We start from the raw sequence: 3,101 nt of genomic DNA, 5'->3' as shown, positions 1-3,101 counted from the left end.
TATCCCCAACATCCTGGCGGCACTTGGTGGTAAGCTTGGGCATAGTTATTTCATCGAATCACCTCACTTTGTGAGGCCACGTGAGCAACACAAATGCGAACAAGCTTGAATGGTCTGTACTTGTGGGGCCTCACTCACCCTCACTTTCCTTTACCGTCCCCCTCTCACCTGACGCCTCGACTGTCCTGGGGACCTGGGTAGGTGTGCTGGGGGCATCGTCCGTAAAATTTATTTAGCCGGGGCTATTGCCTGGAAAATCACGGTTGCCGATCTGCCCCAAGGGTGCTGCACCTTGGGGCCCAGCGAGTGGGAAGTCTACATGAGACTGGGTAGTGGTTTACTTACCCTACGTTGCTGAAGTATGGGCTCCTCGCCTGTCGTCAGCCACTGGCTGGGGATGGGGCCGCACTGTATGACCAGTGGGCACTGCACTGTATAGTCCAGGGAGCACTGTGTAGTGGCGGGACCTGTGGGCACTGCACTGTGTGATCCAGGGAGCACTGTGCCAGCTATATACTGCCGGTGCGCGCGGGAGTTTGTTTACACATCGTAGTTCGGGACCGTTCCGTGTGATGGCGTCCAGGTTGTTTTTCTATGTGCCACCATGGAGGCTGTAGATTGTGGGGCCTCACTCAACCGTAAGTTTTGTTTGGAGGGGCCAGGAGGCGCCGGGGCCCATATCTCCACTTTTCTACGAAGGCTGTTGCTTAATCACCCGCCTCTCGTATAGGGTTTCCAAGTAGGCCGCTGTTTAAACTCCTGCCTCTCATTTGGGGTTTATGTTCCCATCTTATGTGCATCCTCCACAACCCCCTCCACTGGTGATCGGGGATGTTGGTAGCCTCGGCTACCCGTATCTTTTGTACGGTCACAGTTGGTTTAGTGGTTAAGGTGCCATGTTCACCAGTTACATAGTACTCCTGGCTGTCTGGGTTCGAGTATCTTCTGGGGTGTGGAGTTTTCAGTTGTATATATATATGCTTGGGGACCATTCAAGCTTATGTATATATATATATATATATATATATATATATATATATATATATATATATATATATATATATATATATATATAGGGAGGAAGTGCCTCAAGAAGGGAGGCACCCTTCCTGAGCCCGGATGGGCACATGTATAAGCAAGTAGATGGGGTCGCCATGGGTTCTCCCCTAGGTGTCCTGTTTGCAAACTTCTACATGGGTACCATCGAGCAAAAAGTCTTAGTCGACATGAACTTGAAACCGGCCATATACTGCAGGTATGTTGACGACATTTTTACACAGGTACCTGATGTCAGACATCTGCAGGAGCTGAAGGAGGCATTTGAGCAGAGTTCCGTGCTGCGTTTCACTTACGAGATGGAAAAGGATGGGAAGCTGCCCTTTCTAGATGTAACAGTCATGGAAAAGAGCGGAGGTTTCCACACTGCAGTCTACACTAAGGAAACGAACATAGGAATGTGCTTAAATGCCAACAGCGACTGCCCAGACAGGTACAAGAGGAGTGTTGTTAACGCATATGTCGACCGTGCTCTCAGCCACAGCTCAGAATGGAAGCAAGTCGACGAAGAACTCTGTAGGGTAAGGCAGGTCCTAGTCAACAACGGCTTCTCCAATGGTTTCGTCGAAGACATCATAAGAAGGAAAGTGAAACGCCATGCAACCTCTGAAGAGACAAATAACACAACACCTATACCCCCTATTAGACTATTTTACAGGAACTTCTTTTCCACAGCTAATAAAACGGAGGAAAGAGTCCTGAAAGATATTGTTAATAGAAACGTTATCCCTACAGACAAAAATCAGAGGATACAACTGACGATTTACTATAAAACCAGAAAAACGGCCAGCCTACTCATGAGAAACTCTCCAGACACAAAACAGAACGCTTTAAAAGAGACTAACGTCGTCTATGCCTTCAAATGCCCTCTTGGGGACTGTAAGCTCCAAAAAACCCAGTATATAGGCAAGACAACAACATCTCTTTCTAGGCGTTTAACGATGCATAAGCAACAGGGCTCCATTAAGGAACATATAATCTCTTCCCACAACCAAACCATCGCCAGAGAAATCCTAGTAAACAACACAGAAATCATCGATAGATACAGCGATAGCAGGCGGCTTGACGTTTGCGAGGCACTACACATCAAGAAGTCAACACCAGCAATCAACAGCCAATTAATGCACAACTATATTCTACCCACCTCAAGACTCCGCTCCAATATAGAAGCATCAAGAAATATGGACCAATAGGCTTTCTACAAACACTTCTATTCAATACCCATTGTTTCGTGTTCTGTCTTGTGTTGATGAAATTAATACCCTATTAATGCCACCTCTTGTTCTGTCTTGTGTTGATGAAATTAATACCCTATTAATGCCACCTCACCCCATCCACCTCACTCAAATGTAGATATAAAATCGGAGATGCGTAAGTTCTATTCCGACCACCATTTGGTCACCACTTGGTCCGGGAGACATCTCCCGTCACGCAGGGTGCAGTTGCGCCTCCACAGATCTCCAGTATCATCTTTTGATACTGGTAATGGCTCGAAAGGGCCACCACTTACGGGCTATTCATGCCCGTGCCACCTCTTGGGTGGCTTAATCTTCATCAATCAATCGTTAGCAGTCACCATTTGGTCACCACTTGGTCCGGGAGACATCTCCCGTCACGCAGGGTGCAGTTGCGCCTCCACAGATCTCTAGTATCATCTTTTGATACTGGTAATGGCTCGAAAGGGCCACCACTTACGGGCTATTCATGCCCGTGCCACCTCTTGGGTGGCTTAATCTTCATCAATCAATCAATCAGTTCTATTCAGTTGTGTATTTGTAAACTAAAAGTCTTTGAAAATGTAATAAGTTTTACGAAACGCGCTCGTGTCGCGTCAGACTAGAAATAAAAACGAATTTTGGAGAATTGATTTTTGATTTACCTCCAACAGTGAAAAGAAATGTACGAAAGATTGAGAAAATTCGTGTTAGAATTATTAATCTTACTTTTTCGGTCATATTTAATAATATATATATATATATATATATATATATATATATATATATATATATATATATTAGTATATTTTGGTAGCAGTCTTTCCTGTA

The sequence above is a fragment of the Procambarus clarkii genome, chromosome 22 (genome assembly GCF_040958095.1).
Source record: "Procambarus clarkii isolate CNS0578487 chromosome 22, FALCON_Pclarkii_2.0, whole genome shotgun sequence".
NCBI lineage: Eukaryota > Metazoa > Arthropoda > Malacostraca > Decapoda > Cambaridae > Procambarus > Procambarus clarkii.
This window is presented reverse-complemented; position numbering follows the sequence as displayed.